This window comes from Dromiciops gliroides, chromosome 6 (assembly GCF_019393635.1).
Source record: "Dromiciops gliroides isolate mDroGli1 chromosome 6, mDroGli1.pri, whole genome shotgun sequence".
Taxonomy (NCBI): Eukaryota; Metazoa; Chordata; class Mammalia; order Microbiotheria; family Microbiotheriidae; genus Dromiciops; species Dromiciops gliroides.
In genome coordinates, this window is record NC_057866.1 from 21757729 (window position 1) to 21778191 (window position 20463).

Below are 20463 nucleotides of genomic sequence, written 5' to 3' on the forward strand. Positions count from 1 at the left end.
CCCTCTCCCTCTATTTCCTCTCTGTCAACCAAAAAGAGAAAAGAGAGAAAATTCACCTTTAGAGGAGACAGAGAAGCTCAAATTTCTTCTCCTTCAAGGGATCCTCACACTTGGTCAAAATGGTGCTGTACTAAAGTTCAGACAATACACACCTTTTGGACCCAAAGATTTGAATTCATGGAGATGAAATATTCCTAAATTTTATGAGGATACCACAGCAGTTATCAGCCAATTTAGGGAAATTTTCAGAGGATATCAGCCCACTGGGTGTGATGTTGCTGAACTTGTGGAAATGATATTATCCCCAGGCAAAGAGCTGATATAATAGCCACAGAGAACTCCTTAAAAACATCAGGAAAAATTGCTATTTGATGGCTTTTAGAATACCCTAACTGGGACCCCCAATATACCTGAGCATTTTAATCAATTTAAGGAAGCAAGGGAAACATGGTTAAAAGCAATGTAATCCTGTGCCAGCAAGACTGATGCCTGGAAATAAGGTATTGTTACCATTCAAGAACGTAATTAAAGACCTAATAGATTCTATGACAGACTGTAAGAATGCCAAACAATACACAAGACTAGACCTATTAGAATCTAAAGATGCACACTTTATCTCTAGCCATTTTTGTGCACCAATCCTTGCCAGAAATATGGAAATATTTTGAAAGGCAGTGTCCAGGTTGGAATTCCCAAAGTTCTGACAGAATTAAAGAAATAGCAACATATATTTATGAAGGAAATGAGAGGGAAGAAAGGAACAGACAGAGCATTTTAGCTCCATTACAAGGAACCATGAGGCAGGGAGTTCAGTCACTTGAGAATCACTATCAACCCCCTAGATTTTGTTATTACTATAATAGACAGGGCCACACAATGCAATACTGTAGGATTAGGTAAAGAGAACTCAGACAGATAATGACTGGTGAATTTAGAAACCCTTTCTGGGGCAAAATCAAAACAATAGACCCTCTCAGAGAGATACAGAGGAACAGAACCAAAACATTTAAGGATCTTTTCAGACAGACATAGAAGACTGATGATGCAGGGGAGGGGAAAGGACAAAGGAATCTGAAGACTTCACCTTTCCAGACCCCGAGATCTTTAGCCCTCTTGTGCCAGTCCATTCACCTCCCCATAGTAATGAACCCCACATAACCATTAGGGTTGGGGACACTTATTGAAATCATTTATTAAATACAGGAGCCTCAAGATCAGTCATAGTGAGCAAAGCTGACTGTGAATGTACATCTATTGGATCTCTAAATGTAGTCTGGGTCTCAGAGAAAACTCTAACACTTGCAAAGTTAACACCTTGCATTGGTATTTATGGGCTCGTTAACAGCAGAACATTCATTTCTAGTTATTCCTGACTCTTCTGCAAATCTATAAGGTCATGACCTCCTTTGTAAACTTAGAGCAACCATATCTTATTTGCCAGATGGTGGCATCTCCCTGAAATTGCCAGAGGATACTAGTCCACTTGCTGTCAATTTTGATCTCTGACACTCAGGAAACAGTGAGGGATACATTTGAAATCCCTTCTGACATTCCTGAGTCCCTGTGGTCTTCTTTCTCTTCTGATGTAGGCCTCTTTAAATCTTTTTTTTTTCCATTTTGGGTCTCTTTCAGGATGTGATGGGTGTATTCTTTCAATCTCTATTTTACCTTCTGCTTCTAGAATATCAGGACAATTTTCCCTGACAATCTCTTGGAAGATGATGCCTAAGCTCCTATTTTGGTCATGGTTTTCAGGTAGTTCCATGATTTTCAAATTATCTCTCATGGATCTATTTGCCAGGTGAGCTGTTTTACCAAGGAGATATTTCATATTGTCCTCTATTTTTCTATCCATTTGGATTTCCTTTACTGTGTCTTGCTTTCTCATAAGGTAACTAGCTTCCATTTGCTCAATCCTAATTCTTACTCAATTATTTTCTTCAGAGAACTTTTTAATCTCCTTTTCCATTTTACTTTTCAAGCTGTTGACTTCTTCCTCATAACTTTCCTGCATCACTCTCATTTCTCTTTCCATTCTTTCCTTCACCTCTCTAAATCTTCCCTCTATCTCTCCTACTTTCTCTTTGAGGTCCCTTTTAAGTGCTTCCTAGGCCTGAGGCCAATTAATATTTTTTCTGGAACCTTTGGATACAGGAGCTTTAACTTTGTTATTATCTTCTTCTAAGTGTGTATTCTGGTCTAGCTTGCCCCCAAAGCATCTTTCTATGGTCTGCTGTTTTGTCTGCTTACTTATCTTGATCCCCTGTTTCATGGCTTTTAACTACTTCTTAAAGTGTAGCATTGCTTATAGGACACACTCTTTCGAGCTCCAGCTTGTCCCAGGTGGTGATTGGGCTTTTTCTCAGTCTGCCTGCCCTGTGAGTAGCCACAGCCTGCTTTCTCTTTTGCCTGGAAAGAGAAGTCTGATTGAAATCCGATTCTCTATGGTCAGTAGCTTGGCAAGCCAGTGCCCCTCCCCCTCTGGGTGGCTATCCTTCAACTTTGCTGACTGGTTCAGAATGTGGGCTCCCCACCCCAGTTACAGCAGGGACCACAGCTATTCTCCCCAACCACTGGATCCCCTCACCAGTCTGTGAGCCAAGCTTCAGAAGAAGAAGCTGAAGATTCTGAGGCTTAGGTTGGAGGCACTGCCTGCTCTAGGCTGGTAATGCTCCTTGTGCTGTGCTTCTCTCTTAGCCAGAGCAGCAGGTGATCCCAGTCACCTAATTAAGCTGTCTTTGGCTGGAAAAGAGTCTCACTCTGTTCTTATGTGGGTCGTGCTGCTCCAAGAGTGTCTTAGCACATTATTTTTGGACATATGTGGACAGGTGTTCTAGAGCTAGGAGAGTCACAGCCTTTCTTCTGGCATCTTGATTCTTCCCTTTGAAGCAGGTCATCTTCAATCTGCTATTGTCTGTTACCATCAAGGCCAAAGGTGGCCCACCAGCAACCATTCCACAATATCCCTTATTTAGAAAAGCCAATGAGGGAATTGCTCCTATAATTGATGCTTTAACAAAGCAAGGTATCATTGTCTCATGCCATCATTCCCCATGTAATATTCCCATTTTGTCAGTTAAGAAGCCCAAGCCTGGGCCAGATGGCCATCCGGTTTATCATTTTGTACAAGATCTAAAAGTAATGTACTCCTATGTTATACGTAGACATCCAATTGTTCCCATAGCTGCTGCTACTGTCATTTCCTTCACTCCCATGTGAGGTAACATGCTTTTTTTTTTTTTTTCCTGTGGCTGGAACATTTGGTAGTGGACGGGAAGGAGAAGAAAGAGGCCAGAGGCGAGGCTGAACCCTAGGGTAGATAGACTTCTTCTTAAACTTTGTGAGCTCCACATGTTCTCTCTTTACTACACTTTAATAAATGCTTAATGCCCAAAGACTAGTGCTAAAAGCTTCTAATTTAAGGTGACCACACCTTTAGTTTTATCTGTCAGAATAGTATTGGAGGGAAAATGTGAAAACAAAGTACACTTCCTAGATTCCATATAAAGCTCAGGTTTTCTCCCTGCCAAATAATTATTAGGTATATTTATACCCCTAGATTTCAGTATCACGAAGCACTCAGCTTCATTGCTTTTCATAATATAGTTTTAAAAATGCAATTGTTGCTTTTGAGAAATAATACATGCATTGTTTTAGGAAGAGGAACTCCTCAAAAGTTTTGCAGAATGATGTCCTAATGTTTTTAATAACATGACTTAAATATTAATAAATAAAACAAATAAATGGAAAAAAACACTATTATATACAATATAAGAGAGATGGCATTTTAATATATGAGTTTATGAGAGCTATTACTAATTTCAAGGTATGGAAAATACAGTAAGTACAGAGAATTACTTTGGACTGCTTTACACATAAATGTATAATGTAGACTTGGATAGAAACTCGGATTGTTTTTTTTATTATGACTTTGTATTTTGGTTTCTTTTCAGACCTAGGTCAGAAATGACCAGAATGTTAGGAACAAACCATTGATCAAAAAAGAAAAGTAAGTGGCATAATCAGAATTTGGTCCATGAATCTTTGCTTCAAAATCAAGTATTCTCCCTATTTGATCAGGGGACATAGAGAGCAAAAGCATATATACAATTAAATTCCCATGAAATGTTGACTATTTTTGCTGTATTGACTCTCTATCTCTCTATTTCTCTGTCTCTTTCCTCTTCCAATCCCTACCCCCTCATCATTTATTTTAACAAATGTAGTTAGAATTTGTATATATTAATAATGAAATTACCCATTTGAACAAAATTATTACTTCTAAGCAATAAAAGATGAGAAAAATGAAAGGTTATTACCTATATCTAAAAAAGATGTGTCAGGATGTCCCAATGGGTAGGAATGCATTTTTCATTAAGAAAAAACAAAATTGGGTCAGCTAGGTGGCACAGTGGATAGAGTATTGATCCTGGATTAAGGAGGACCTGAGTTCAAATCTGGTCTCAGATATTTGATACTTACTAGCAGTGTGACCCTGGGAGAGTCACTTAATCCTCATTGCCCCACAAAAAAAAAAAAAAAGAAAAGAAAAAAATTTTAATTTTCCTCAGATAATCACTATCTGTGTAGCTCTGGACAAACATTAACCTCTCCAGCCATTTATTTTTCAGTTTTAATATAAGTACTTCAAGTATGGTAACAGTTAAGGCCCCTTCCTTCTATGAATGATGAGGCCACAGGTTGTATATATTACCAACATTCAGTAGACATTTCCGTTTTTTCTGAAGACCCCCAGATTTCTTGTTGTTCTAGATACAGTGACATATATCAAGGAGCCTAACATTCAGAAAACAAAATCATTTTTGATTTATCAAAACATAATCCTTGGGGCAGCTAGGTGGCGCAGTGGATAGAGCACCGGCCCTGGATTCAGGAGTACCTGAGTTCAAATCCAGCCTCAGACACTTAACACTTACTAGCCGTGTGACCCTGGGCAAGTCACTTAAAACCAATTGCCTCACTAAAAAAAAACAAAACAAAACAAAAAGGATATTTAAAAAAACCATAATCCTTTGCTCTGATGTCTTCTCTTAGAGAATAGTATGTTTGGAGTGAAATTTGGGAAGGCTTTATGTTTTTCGTTGTTGCTGTTGCTTTGAGTTGCTTTAAAATTCCACATTTCTAAAATTTAATCATTTTCTTCTGAGACCTCAATGATAAGAAATTTTCACCTTTTTGAAATCCTTAAAACAATTGGGGTTCCAAGAGTAACTACTGATTAAAAGAAATGGACTGATAGTTGGGTAAAAGGAGGCAAAAACAATAGAAATATGTAACACCCTTGGGTTTGTGTTTTTAGAATTATCCATCACAATAACAAATATAGAACTAACTGAATAAGAACATACAAAGATGCTCATGAGAAAAATGATGACTTTGGTGGCTCTGGTCTCTGGGGAAGAACTGAAGGCTACGCTGGCATTCTGAATGTGTTTAACTTGCCAGTGGTGTCTATACAAACAAGCACCATGTAGCCACTGGTAATGGCCATCAATCCCACAAACACTGCATCATAAAATGACTTCCAAATGAGAAGTTTTGAGATAGTCGTGGCAGACCTCTCCATAGAACAAAGCCCCATGTTTCTATTCAGGTTACTATTTGTGTTATTCCTAGTGCCAGTCACTAACAGAGGCACAACCCCATCTATCAACAGATTGAGTACCCATATGAAGACACAGGATGGAACAATGCACTTTTGGGCTCTGACTTTGAGCTTTGCCTATATGGGACCACCAGAACTGATGCTGATGGCCAGGAAGACACTCATTAGGCAGGTAGTACAAAGGGAAAGACCTCAGGACACTCCTTGCATACAAACTGTGATTTTACAACCAATGTCACTTAGAAATATTTTCTTAATGCAATAATGGATTGCCCATGGAAGGCCCCTGGAGAAAATCATCACAATATTGGAAAAGGCCAAATGAATGAATATCACATAAATGGATCTTATCCTTTGACAAGAGTTTATATTAGAAGTATATGAATAAAGGAGCAAACCATTCCCAAATACTCCAACAACAATCTGAAGCATGTACATAAGGCACAGGATACCATCATTAGAATGTATCCCTTAAGTATTGTCTTGTATAGAAAAAAGATTGTCAGATCCGAAGTTACCTGGGAATGAAAAGAAAGAATTCTGTTATGATACTAGGTATTCCAAATAGGATTCTACACATTGCTCACTAATAAGATTAGTTTTGGTAATCCTTCTTTTTTTGAAATATATAGTTTTAGAAAAATGATTTATTCATACCAATACTTTTGACATTGAGGAAGCAAGCATTCTTATCCTCTGGCATTAAAAAATGGTTGCACTTATACTTAAGGACTGTGCTCTGGACTTTGAAAAAATGACAGGGCAATTATCCAAACCCTGTTACAACTTTGCATTAAAATACAGTGGACCTAGAATCAGGAGGGGATGAGTTCAAACCTGATTTCAGACACTAGCTAGCAGTGTTAACCTGGGTATGTCATTTAACACCTATTTTCTCAAAAAAATACAGTGGAAAATGCAATCGATATGGTAAAATAAGTATAATACTCGCTTACTGGATCTCTCTCCTTTTCCCTTTCCAAAGCAAGGGATTGTAGTTGAATGAAGCCTCATATAGTCTTTGCAATAAAATTTTAAACAAAAGCTGAGAAAACACACACAAGATTCCCATGCATAATTTTCTGTCAGCCACCCTTTTTCAACTTCTTTTTCCACTGTTCTCCCTAAGAGAGTTCTTGGCTGATGTGAATTGCTTAGTATTAGGCACTCTATTCTGCAAAGAATAAGGGAAGCAAATGAGGACAGAGGGCTGTGTCAGCCAAGGAGTTACTTCAATATGGAAGCTACTGCTGTAAGGATGCTGAGGCTATGGCTGAGTCAGTGGCCTCTTTGTCAGTTTTGTTATGCCAATTATCATTAAAATCAAGAACCAGACACCCACAAAAATGAAGTGATCTCTCCCAGGCAGCACAAGAAGTAAGGAGCACAGTCAGGATTGGAACCCATGTCCTGTGCTTCTAATTTGAGTGTCCTTCCCATTTCACCATGGTGCATGGGCATCCATGGCATGGAAAACAAAGACTTTTCCCAATTTCTCACAAGCAATGTTGGAAAGGCAGAAAATCACTAAATGTAAGGTTTGCCAGGATTATAAGGGTGGCATCTGTAAGGATGATGGAAAAGAATAAAGAAAAGGGCAGAAGAAAGGATGAAGGGGAGAGGAATAAGGTTTCAGACTGTATCCAAAGACTTTCCAGCTTCCCAATGAAAGCTACATTGACATCAGTCATCTCATGCCATCCAGGAAGGAGAATAGGGCAATAAAATAAAGATGTCATGAAGAGTCAGGCAGCACATGCATTCAAATATAATGCCCATTGATCCTGACTGTCTGTTACTTTGAAAGAGATATTGAGTCTCTCTGGGCCTCGGTACCCTCACTTGTAAAATGAGGCTTTAGGTAACTACTCTGATATCTTTTCTGCTCTGAATCTCTGAGTATACATGACTGGCACAAGAAAAGAGATTAGGCTGTGGAGCATCTGCTTTAACAATCCCCACAGGAACACTCAGCCTGTCATCCAAATTCTTTCAAATCCCTGCACCTGGTGCAGGGGAAGCAGGGTTAGGCTCAAGCTGAAGGGCCTGAAGTCATTGAGAGCAGCAGCCAGGTGTCTAAGCCCCATACTGCTCTGCTGATGCAGGAAGGCTATCGGGACTCTGATCTCACCCACTGAGGTTGTTAGACAGCTCCCAGTGACTTTTTTTTTTTAACACATTGAGCTTAGATCAGTGATTAATCAGAGCTTTGTTCTGTGCCTTGGGTTGAGCTCAGACTGAAAAGTTACAGCTCCTTCCTGTGATCTATTGAGAGAGGAAATGACAAGAACCCAGTTTCCTCCCAGGAATGTTACAGTCCAGAATCTCCCAGCATCTGAATCATAACCTGCTGAGTGCTGCACCAACAAGTGTTCCCCTTAGCCTTGTTGGGGACCAGAGTAGGGAATGGGCAGAGTCAGAGACACCTGACAAGGACCTAGGACAGAAAATATGCCCTTGCTGCAATTTGAGGAAAGAAGAATGAATACCTATTTAGGCTTTATCTACAAGGTGCTTTCTTTATCCCAAGCACCAAGAGAAGTTAAGTTCTATTCTCAAAGATGAGATTCCTATGAATCTCCCTCTCTGTGGCCAAGGCATACAGTTACTCACCATTCAGATCTGTGCTGCCAAAGCAGTGGCTACAGCTGCATGTGGGTATGTAAGTGTGTTAGTATATGTGCATGCATGGGTGTATGTATGTGTTTTGTGGGGATGATTAGGGATGGATTTATAGACACAGCCTTTACTGAATTCATCTCCCTCAAGAGCTCATGTCACCTCAACAAGCAAAGTCAGCAGAAGGAATCTGGGATGAGTCTGAGGAAGAAACAACCTTTGTTGTCAGGTGAAAATACCTAGCAGCAATTAAAAGTGATTAATTAGATTCTCCAAAGAAGCAACTGCTAACATTTGGGAGAGAATTTTTTTCCTCTGCCTGATAAGAGAAAAGGAAGAACCGAAATCCCTTTCAAGCCTTTGGAATGGAGGAGACAGTGATGGCTGCACACTGATATGTGAGGGGTCTAATCTCTGAAAACTAGAAATCCTCGTGACTTTTTTCTACTGCAAATACAATTAAATCCATTCTTGCTCGTAACATTTATTTAGTGCTTTATTTTGCAATGCATTTTATGGAATCCAATTTGATAGTTAAAACAATCATATGATATCTGTGCTTTTACTGTCTGTAGATAGAAAATGATGCTCATATTTTAGGAGGTTTTTTTTTTTAAACTGGATGACAAAAGTAGCACCAGGCATATATTTGTATTTGCATGTGTTTGCCAGTGTATCTATACTTTTTATTATTATTTTCTTTTTAAGATTTCAGACATGCTATTTGGCAACAATATGTACCAGATAAATGAGGATAGAGTGAAGATGAAACTGAAATAGAGCAATCAGTTTATCTATCCTGGAGCTTGTACAGGTGTATCTATTCACTAGATACCAAAAAAAGACTGAGAGAATAGAGGTGACTTGGTCCAGGATTTGAAAATAATACATTATTTCCATGATACTGGAAATCAAGTTTCTGGTCAAAGCAAAACACTCTATCCCCTCTACCACCTTGCTAAGTATTGGATTCCTGGGGTCCATATGTTTCCATATTATTCAGTGAATTACTCCTGTCTTTGCTGAGGCTTGTTTTACCTGATGCAAAAGGCTGGAGAATAATGAAAGTCTACCAAAATTTCCTATCTCTGATATAGGAAGCTCCATGCATAAGAGCATCTATCATACTACTTCTTCAATTGAAGGATGGAAAGTTGAAGCTAAGTGTGAAGTCCATTCACCGTAAAAGGTTTCAAGAATGATTGTTTCCCAATGTACCACATTAAAGCAGGATGTAAAAAAAAAGTTTGAACTTTTAGGAAAGCAGGATCTGCTTGATTAAAATTGACACTTGTACTGGAAATGTTGTAGTCATTTTCACTGATGTTCAGGCATAGTAGAACATGGAATGAAGAAGAAATTGACTCTGAACAACAAGCTGGAAGTGAGGTAACCACTAATTTGCAAACTTACTTGAGTACAAGTAGTCACATCATTGCAAAATATGTCACAGAGCTCGCTGTTCCTTGACCTTTTTTCTCTTTCCTTCATATTGAACAAGAGAACAAAACTTCTCTCCATTCTCTACAAGACAAAAAAGTGACTCTCTTTTCTCTTGTGCTGCTTGTTTTTTCATGGTTATTTTCATAAATATGCAGAAATAGGTTGTTTTTTTTCTTCATCCAGTTTCTGGCCACATCTTTAAAAAAAAGAAAACATATTCAATTTTAAACATACATCCTGGCAATCTACTTGGTCCTACTAGTCTTTCCATGGGTCACTCAAATTTTTAAGCAAAATGAAAAAAGTATGCAACCATCAATTTTCAAAACCTGCTTCATTTGTCTCACACACTTCTAATCCCTTTACAATTTTGCTTCTGGTTTGCTCACTCTCATCAAAAAGTCCTTTCTAATGTTACCTGTGATATCTTATGGTCAAATGTAGCTTCTCAGTTCCTATCCTTCTTGATTTCTCTTTTACTTTTTTTAGTGAGGCAATTGGGGTTAAGTGACTTGCCCAGGGTCACACAGCTAGTGTTAAGTGTCTCGATTTGAACTCAGGTACTCCTGACTCCAGGGCCAGTGCTCTATCCACTGTGCCACCTAGCTGCCCCATTTTCTTTTACTTTGGTACACTGGACTCTAAACACCCATATTCTAGCACACCTTACATGAGCAATTGACTAGCCTTGTTCAGGGCTTCTCATTCACTATTGTTGTCCACCTGTGGCTCTGAGAAGCTATAATATAAACAGCAAGTCAATCCCAATAAAACCATCTCAGTAGAAAGGCTAAAGCACTTGTTAGTAACCAAGAGACCACAAATCCCTGGGTGAGTTAGGCGGATGTCTATCCCAAGTATGTGAAAAATTCCCTAAAGTAGAATTAGCCAATAAAAACTGTTTGTTCCAGTGCCTATGAAAGCTGCTGCAGTGGGTGCTGTGAAGAGCTTAGAGATCTGTCAGACATGGAAGATGGCAAGGTCATTGACTGCATCCTGGGACATCTTCAGTTATCCTGATTGTCTTTCTACTGGCCTTTGATGTCTCAGAAAAGAGAGGATTAGACTGATGATTTTGTGCAGCTCTGCTTCAATTAAATCCATTTCATATTCTAGTGAAGGCATCACTGTGTGATGTTTTTGCTCTTCTTCAACAATGAGCGGTCAACCCTATTTCCAAAGTGATAAAGGAAAAGGACATATTTATACAAAAATATTTATAGGGAAGTTAATAAATATATTGACTAATGCAGAATGTTGATTCTGAAAGCCTCATTGCTCCTTTCGAATGTCTTCAGTGCTAGGCATGCATTTATTTCCTTATAACCTCTGCCTCTGGGTAGACTGAGTTTGGTGGATTGTTTTAATAGAACAGCTCTGAGAAACAGTTGATAATGTAGATAAAGTATGTACCCTAGGCCTGAAACCAATGTGTTGATCCCTCGAGAGTGCCACTAGGCTCACTAAGGAAGGGAAAATTGGCATAGGTCGGAAAAAGGACAAATCTAAGATACCATGTGGATAGGTGGGAGAGTTGGACCTGTAAATGGCCACTGAAATCCTAGCTAAAGCTAGATAAGGCAACGCAGCATCAAATTAAGAAACAACAACAGGGGCAGCTAGGGGGCACAGTGGATAAAGTACTAGCCCTGGATTCAGGAGGACCTGAGTTCAAATCAGTCCTCAGACACTTGCCACTTACTAGCTGTGTGACCTTGGGCAAGTCACTTAACCCTCATTGCCCCACAAAAACAACAACAAAAAAAAAAAAACCTAACAACAAAAAACAACAACAACACAATGTCCTCAACATATCTGATGGTTTATCTATTAAAATCCATTAGGTAGTCAAATGTCCATATGTACATGCGCCATAGTAGTTAGCAGCATTAGTTTCCCATCTTTTTTTTTTTTCCTTTTTCTTTTATGAAGGAAAAGGATATAAAAATAAGGTATACACAATTTCTTCATAACTTTAATATCCTTCCCTCATATTTGTTTTTATAAGATTTCTGGTTCCAAATTTTTCTTCCTCCCTCCTTTCCTTCCCCCCTCCCCAAGACAGAAGGCCATTTGATGTAGATTAAATATCTACAATCATATTACACATATTTCTGCATTAGTCATGTTGTAAAAGAAGACTCAGAACAAAAGGGAAAAACAAAAAAAAGTAGAAATGATATGGTTCAATCTCCATCATGATTCCACAGTTTTGTTGTTTCTTCTAGATGTGGAGAGCATTTTCCATCATGAGTCCTGTATCATTGTATTGCAGAGAAGAGCTAAGTCTATCACAGTCTATCATCACATAATGTTGCTGGTGCTGTGTTCAAAGTTCTCATGCTTCTGCTCATTTCACTCAGCATAAATTCATATGTCTTCAAAGATTTCTTCTGAAATATGCCTGCTTATTGTTTCTTATAGCACAATAATATATATATATATATATATATCAGACTACACAGCCATACTGTGGCCTGTGGCTCTTCAAGGCACTTATCCATGATCGTCCGAGACTGGTGGAAGCCTACTACTACTACATTCATATACCACAACTTATTTATTCATTCCCCAATTGATGGACATTCCTTCAATTTCTAATATTTTGCCACCACAAAAAGAGCAGCAATAAATATTTTTGTGTGTGTGTGTGTGTGTGTGTGTGTGTGTGTGTGTGTGTGTGTATATATATCTCAGATTACTTCCTGTCTTGGGGAGGGGAAGGGAGAGGATGGAAGGAGAAAAAATTTGAAACTAGAAATCTTATAAAAACAAATGTTGAAAACTATCTCTACATGTAACTGGAAAATAATAAAATACTTCTATAATTTAAAAAAATAATTAATGGTTATTACACCAGTGTTGGCAGTAAGCATTTATTATTGATTAAGATCACATATTCCTGACTGCCTTCCCCATTAGTTTCAGGCCTAAGTAAAAGTCCCAGGAAGGAGAAGAGAAGGTTCATGCCTAGTTCAAGAGAATCTCTGGCTCAAGAGAGATAAAACGTCCTGAGGTCCAGGCCCTTTTCTCCTTCAATAGAAGCAGCTCTTACACACTACTCAAAGTTAATTGGCTAGAATCATCTAATACCATTGGTTGATGAGACCAGAGGAGTGGTCAAGGTATGTTTCCTTCTGTAGCTAGTCAGAAAGGTTGATCTGCATTCCTTTTGTTAAACTGAAGGCTCTTCCTAGCCTGGGGAGGGGGACAGAGCAGCTTTTGAGTTTCTCCTAGAAATTAATTATTAATAATTATTTTTGCAAAAGAGCAAGAGTATCTAAACCTCAAGGAATCTCTAATGGTGTCTTCTTCTGAGGGTTTTAATGCCCTTTTCCCCCATATAAACATTTTATTATTTTCCAGTTACATTTAGAGATAGTTTCCAATATTTGTTTTTATAAGATTTCTAGTTTCAAATTTTTCTCCCTCCCTGCCCTCCCTCACACCTCCCCAAGACAGCGAGTAATTTGATATAGGTTATATATGTACAATCATAATAAATATATTTCTGCATTAATCATGTTATTAGAGAAGGATCAGAGCAAAAAGGAAATACCTCAAAAAAGAAATACAAATAGTATGGCTCTATCTGTATCTAGATTACATAGTTTTGGGTTTGTTTTTTTTCTGGATTTGGAGAGCATTTTCCATCATGAGCCCTTTGGAAATATCTTGGACCATGGTATTGCTGAGAAGAATCAAGTCTATCACAGTTGATGAACACATAATGTTGTTCATACTGTGTACAATGTTCTCCTGGTTTTGCTCATCTCACTCATCATCAATTCATAGAAGTACTTCCAGGTTTCTCTGAAATCTACCTGATTCTCATTTCTTATAGCACAATAGTATTTCATTACATTAATATACCACAACTTTTTCAGCCATTCCCCAATTCCTTGCCACCACAAAAAGAACAGCTATAAATATTTTTTACATGTGGGTCCTTTTCCCTTTCTTATGATCTGTAATGATTGGAATGATGCCACCTGCTGGAGACTTACTGTGGCAAAGCTTTGTCATGAGGAGAAGGCATCTGAGGGCAAGACATCTGGCCCTTTGGCATCAGGAAGTGAGGTTTGCTTGTGGGAGGAAGAGGGGTGAAGACTGGCGCTATCACTCTCTTTCCTTAGAACTCGGGTGGAGAAGGGAGCTAGAAATGCACTCTCCCTTTAATAGATAGATGAATCTAGGCCTTTCTCTTTGTTTTCACCAAATTCTTATTCTCCTTAATAAATGCTTAAAAGTCTAACTCTTGCTAAAGCATTCATTGGCGACCACTCAGATATTTTAGACAGACTAGCCCCTTACAGATCTCTTTGGGAAAAAGAACTAATAGTGATATTGCTGGTTTAAAGGGTATGTGCAGCTTTATAGCCCTTTTGGCATAATTCCAAATTGCTTTCCAGAATGGTTGGATCACTTCACAACTCCATCAACAATGCATTATTGTTTCAATTTTTCCACAGCTTCTCCAACATTTATTATTTTAGTTTTATGTTATATTAGCCAATCTGACAGGTGTCAGGTGGTACTTCAGAGTTGTTCTGATTTGCATCTCTCTAATCAATAGTGATTTAGAGCATTTTTTTCATATGGCAATAGATGGCTTCGATTTCTTCATCAGAAAACTGCCTGTTCATATCCTTTGACCATTTCTCAAATGGGGAATGATTTGTATTCTTATAAATTTGATTTAGTTCTCAATATAATTTAGAAATGAGACCTTTATCAGACGTATTGGCTATAAAAATTGTTTCCCAGTTTTCTTCCTCCCTTCTAATTTTGGATGCATTGCTTCTGTTTGTACAAAACCTTTTTAATTTAATGTAATCAAAATAATTCATTTTGCATTTCATAATATTCTCTACCTCTTGTTTGGTCATAAACTTCTCTCCTTCCCATAAATCTGAGAGCTAAACTATCCCTTCCTCTCCTAATTTACCTATGGTATCACCTTTTATATCTAAATTATGTACCCATTTTGTCTTTATTTTAGTATAATGTATAAGATGTTGGTCTATGTCTAGTTTCTGCCATAATATCTTCCAGTTTTCCCAGCATTTTTGTCAAATACTGAGTTCTTATCCCAGAAGCTGTGGAGTCTTTAGGTTTATCAAATAGTACATTTCTAAAGTCATTTACTACTGTTTCTCCTCTGCCTAACTGATTCCATTAATCCACCACTCTATTTCTTAGACAGTACCAAATAGTTTTGATGACTGCCGCTTTATAGTAAAGTTTCAGATTTGGTACAGCTATCCTGCCTTCCTGTACATTTTTTTTCATTAATTCCATTTATATTCTTGACCTTTTGTTTTTCAGATGACTTTTGTTATTATTTCTTCTAGCTTTGTAAAATATTTTTAGGTAGTCTGATTGCTATGGCACTGAATATGTAAATTAATTTATGTAGAATTGCCATTTTTATATTAGTTCAGCCTATCCATGAGCAATTGATATTTTTCCAGTTATTTAGATCTTATTTGATTTGTGTGAAAAGTGTTTTGTAATTGTGTTCATAGAGTTCCTGGGTTTGTCTTGGCATGTAGATTCCCAAGTATTTTATATTGTCTACCATTCCTTTAAATGGAATTTTTCTTTCTAGCTCTTGCTGCTGGACTTTGTTGGTAATGTATAGAACTGATGATTTATGTGGATTTACTTTATATCCTGCTACTTTGCTAAAGTTGTTAATTGTTTCAAGTAATTTTTGAGTTGATTCTCTAGGATTCCTTAAGTATACCATCATATCATCTGCAAAGAGTGATAGTTTTGTTTCCTCCTTGGCTATTCTAATTCCTTTAATTCCTTTTTCTTCTCTGATTGCTAAAGCTAACATTTCTCGTACAATACAAAATAATAGAGGTGATAATGGACATCACTGTTTCGCCCCTGACCTTATTGGGAAGGTCTCTAACTTATCTTATCATTATATATAATGCTTGCCGCTGGTTTTAGATAGTTAGTGCTTATTATTTTAAGGAAAGCTCCACCTATTCCTAAGCTTTCTAGTGTTTTTGTTTGTTTGTTTGGTTGGTTTTGTTTTTGTTTTGTTTTGTTTTGTTTTTAGTGAGGTTAAGTGACTTTCTGAGGCCAGATTTGAACTCAGGCCCTCCTGAATCCAGGGCCGGTGTTGTATCCACTATGACACCTAGCTGCCCCTAACTTTCTAGTGTTTTTAATAGGAATGGATGCTATATTTTGTCAAAAGCTTTCTCTGCATCTATTGAGATAATCATATGATTTTGATTAGTTTTCTTATTGATGTGGTTTATTATGTTGATGGTTTTCCTAATGTTGAACCAGCCCTGCATTCCTGGTATAAATCCCACCTGGCCATAGTGTATTATCCTGGTGATTACTTGCTAATATCTTATTTAAGATTGTTGCATCAATATTCATTAGGGAAATTGGTATATAATTTTCTTTCTTTGATTTGGCTTTGCCTGGTTTGAATATCAACACCATATTTATACCATAAAAGGAATTTGGTAGCACTCCTTCTTCACCTATTTTTCCATATAATCTGCATAATATTGGAATTATTTGTTCTTTAAATGTTTGGGAGAATTCATTTGTAAACCCATCTGATCCTGGAGATTTTTTCTTAGGGAGTTCATTACTGGCATTTTCAATTCCTTTTTCTTATATTGGCTTCTTTAAGGATTTTATTTCCTCTTCAGTTAACCTGGTCAGTTTGTATTTTTGTAAATATTTATCCATTTCATTTAGATTGTGAAAATTATTGGCATACAGTTGGGCAAAATAGTTCCTATCTATTGCTTTAATTTCTACTTCATTGGTGGTGAGAGCATCCCTTTCATTTTTTTTTTTTTAGTGAGACAAATGGGGTTAAGTGACTTGCCCAGGGTCACACAGCTAGTAAGTGTTAAGTGTCTGAGATCAGATTTGAACTCAGGTCCTCCTGACTCCAGGGCCAGTGCTCTATCCACTGTGCCACCTAGCTGCCCCTTCCCTTTCATTTTTGATACTGGTAATTTGTTTTTTTCTTTTTTATAAATCAAATTAACCAATGGTTTATCTATTTTATTGTGGTTTTTTTTTATAAAACCAGCTTAGTTTTATTGATTAATTCGATAATTTTCTTGCTTTCAATTTTATTAATTTCTCCTTTAATTTTCAGGATTTCTAATTTAGCATTTAATTGGGGGTGTTAGTTTGTACTTTTTCTAGCTTTTGAAGTTGTATGCACAATTCATTGATCTCCTCTTTCTCTTTTTTATTCATGTAAGCAGTTAGAGCTATAAAATTTCCCCCAAGCACTGCTTTGGCTGCATCCCAAAGATTTTAGTATGTTGTCTCATTATTGTCATTTTCCTGGATTAAGTTATTGCCTTTTTCTATGATTTGTTGTTTGACCCACTCATTCTTTAGAATGAAATTATTTAGTTACCAATTAATTTTCAGTCTACCTTTCCATGACTCTTTATTACATGTAATTTTTATTGCATCATGATCTTAGAAGGAGACATTTACTATTTCTGCCCTTCAACATTTGACTATGAGGTTTTTTTTGCCCTAATACATGTTCAATTTTTGAATATGTGTCATGTCTGAGAAAATTGTATATTCCTTTCTATCCCCATTCAATTTTCTCCAGAAATCTATCATTTCTAACATTCTATTAACCACTTTAATTTCTTTCTCATTTCTTTTGTGGCTAGAATTATCTAATTCTGAGAGGGAAAGATACAGATTCCCAACTAGTATAATTTTGCTGTCTTTTTCCTCTTATAGCTCATTTAACTTTTCCTCTAAGAATTTGGATGCAATACCACTTTGCGCATACATGCTTAGTGTTGATATTACTTCATTATCTATAGCACCTTTTAGCAAGATGTAGTTTCCTTCCTTATCTCTTTTAATTAGATGAATTTTTGCCTTTGCTTTGTCTGAGATAAGGATTATTACCCCTGCTTTTTTTACTTCAGTTTAAGCATAAGATTTTCTGCTCCAACTTTTTACTTTTACTCTATGTGTATCTTTCTGCTTCAAATGTGTTTTTTCTAAACAGCATATTGCTGGATTCTGCTTTTTTAATCCACTCTGCTATTCACTTCCATTTTATGGCAGAGTTTATCCCTTTCACATTCGCAGTTATTATTCCTAACTGTCAATTTCCCTCCATTCTATTTACCCTCTTTGTACTTTCCCCCCCTTTTTTCATCCTATTCCTCCTCACCAATAATTTGCTTCTTACACTTGCCTTCCCCAATCTGCCATCCCTTTTATCAGTCCCCTTCCCTTTTCATTACCATGTTCTCCACTGCTTCTTCCCTCCCTTCTATCACCCCCCCTTTTCCCCTTACCCTTTTACTTTCCTAAAGAATAACCTAAATCAGGCATTCTTCAGGAAAAGACCTGAGGTGAATAGAAAATTTGACTTTCAAATACTGGACCCTAGAGAAGCATAAAAAGGTAAATAAGAAAAATAAATCATAAGACATATTAAAAAGTTAAACTGTTTACACTCTACATGGGAAGATGATACTTGTAACTCATAAGAACTTTCTCATTATTAGGGCTGGTAGATGTAGTATAATTTGATAGGGGGCACAGGACTGTGTTGAATATGAAGGGATGATATCTTTTTAAAAAAATAAGGGGTGGGAGAGGAATGCACTGGATGAAAGGGAAAGGAATAGGTGGAATAGCGCACTAAAAAAGCAAGACAAAGATTATACAGTGGGGGGGAAAATTGAGAAGGTGTTGGAGAGTAAGGGAACCTTACTCTCATCAGAATTGGCTCAGAGGGGATACACATTCAATTACTTATACTAATCTATCCTACCCTGCAGGAAAGTAGTAAAGGAAGGGGAAAAGGGGAGAAAGTGAAAGAAGGGAGGGCAGGAATGGGGGATGGGGCAGTCAGAAGAAAAATACCTTTGAGGAGAGTAAGGGTGAAAAAGATAGAGATAGAGTAAAGGACATGAGGAGGGAGTAGGATGAAAGGAAATTCAGTTACCAATAGAAACTGTGAAATAATTTGAAGCAAGTTTGTTTGACAAAGGCCTCATTTCTCAAACACATAGAGAACTGAGTCAAATTTATTGAAATAAAAGCCATTCCCCAGTTGTTAAATGATATGAAAAGTTTACAGTTATAATAAGCAAAGCCATCTTTACCCAAATTTAAAAAGCCACTCTATTCATTATTGATTAGAGAGATGCAAGTCAAAGCAATTCTGGGGTATTATATCTATTGGATTGAATAATAGGATAGCAGAGGAAAATGACAAATGTTATAGGGAATATTGGGGAAATGAGAGAATAACACACCATTGGTGAAGTTTTAAACTGATTCAAACATTCTGTAGAGTAATTTGGAACTATGGCCAAAGGACTAAAAAACAATTCATATGCTGTGACCTAGAAATATACACTACTAGGTTGGTATCCAAAAGAGATAAAAACAAATAGTGAAAGGACCTATATGTACAAAAATATTTATGGAAGCGCTTTTCTGGTGAAAAGAATTCCAAATAGAGGAGATGCCCATCAGTTTGGCAATGGCATTGCAGGATGGATTATCATGTTGTAAGAAATGATGAGCAGGATGCTCTCAGAAAAACCTGGAAAGACTTACAGGAGGTGATGCAAAGTGATGTGTACAGTATACAAAGTAAAAGCAATGCTGTAAGATGATCAGCTGTTTATGACTTGGCTATACTCAGCAATGCATTGATCCGAGACAACTGTTAAGTACTTAATGAAAAATGTGATCCCTATCCAGAGAAAGAAGTGATGGTGACTCAATACAGGTTGATGCATATTTTTAATGTTTTTCTTGTATGCTTTTAATCTGTTTACTTTCACAACCTAATGTGGAAATGTTTTGTATGACTACTCATGTATAACTTATATTGAATTACTTGTATTCTTAAGGCAGGGAGTGAGTAAGTGGATTTACAAAGGCTTTTTGTTTTTGTTTTTGTTTTAAGTGACTTGCCCAGGGTCGGTCACACAGCTAGCAAGTGTCTAGTGTCTGACGACAGATTTGAAATCAGGTCCTCCTGAATCCTGGCCAGTTCCTTATCCACTGCACGACCTAGCTGCCCCTGATTTACAAAGTATTAAAAATGGACATTAAATTTAGTTTTATATGTAATTAAAGAAAAATAAAAGTCTAAATACTCTAAAGAAAAAGAAAAGAAAAAAGAAAACATTATGAGATTCTAAATGGATAATTTTGATTACATTAAATTAAGAAGTTTTTTGGACAAACACAACCAATGTGGCCAAGATTAGAAAGAAAGTAGAAAAATGTGAAATAGTTTTACAACCACTATTTCTGATCTTAAATATATAGAGATCTAAGTCAGATTTTTTGTTTGTTTTTTGTTTTGGGGGGGGGGGTTTGCAGGGCAATGACAGTTAAGTGACTTGCCCAGGGTCACACAGCCAGTAAGTGTTAAGTGTTTGAGATCGGACTTGAACTCTGGTCCTCCTGAATCCAGGGACAGTGCTTCATCCACTGCACCACCTAGCTGCCCCCAAAGTTTCATGCTGAAATATTGGATATACAATTTTTGTTTTTTTGTTTTTTGCAGGGCAATGAGGGTTAAGTGACTTGCCCAGGGTCAAACAGCTAGTGTCAATTATATGAGGTCAGATTTGAACTCAGGTCCTCCTGAATCCAGGGACAGTGCTTCATCCACTGCACCACCTAGCTGCCCCCAAAGTTGCATGCTGAAATATTGGATATACAATTTTTGTTTGTTTGTTTGTTTTTTGCAGGGCAATGAGGGT

General features: G+C 37.2%; 1 pseudogene; it reads right to left on the minus strand.

The window, feature by feature from the left end:
• Nucleotides 1–5171: 5171 nt before the first annotated feature.
• Nucleotides 5172–9959, minus strand: LOC122731936 (annotated as a pseudogene).
• Nucleotides 9960–20463: the final 10504 nt, after the last annotated feature.